The sequence below is a fragment of the Lupinus angustifolius genome, chromosome LG19, assembly GCF_001865875.1.
Source record: "Lupinus angustifolius cultivar Tanjil chromosome LG19, LupAngTanjil_v1.0, whole genome shotgun sequence".
Classification (NCBI taxonomy): domain Eukaryota; kingdom Viridiplantae; phylum Streptophyta; class Magnoliopsida; order Fabales; family Fabaceae; genus Lupinus; species Lupinus angustifolius.
Window position 1 is genome coordinate 2639534 of NC_032027.1, and position 321 is coordinate 2639854.

The window sequence follows — 321 nt, forward strand, 5'->3', positions numbered from 1 at the left end:
TCTGGATGTAATATTCTGTGTAATTCCATGCTGTCAATGAATAATATTCATTAGATGTTTTACTCCCTTTTCTTTCTATTTTTCTTCTATTCGCATTTTTTTCAGATGGATCATTCTGCCAGGATTCTGAGTTACCGCTTGTCGATGTCCCAGGAGGGGGCATGGAGGATTGAGGAAAACAGTTATACCTACACCGGCCCTTGTGCTTTTTGATTAGTGTACTTGTCTAGGACATTTATTTTGCGAGTAGTTTTATTTGGGTGATGATTAGGATTCCGCCTTGTACTTCGTACCAACATTTCATGATATTCTAATGAAGTA

General features: G+C 37.7%; 1 pseudogene; it reads left to right on the forward strand.

Annotated features, from left to right (window-relative positions):
* The window catches only part of LOC109333906, a 16075-nt pseudogene that overhangs the window by 11148 nt on the left and 4606 nt on the right, over positions 1 to 321 (forward strand).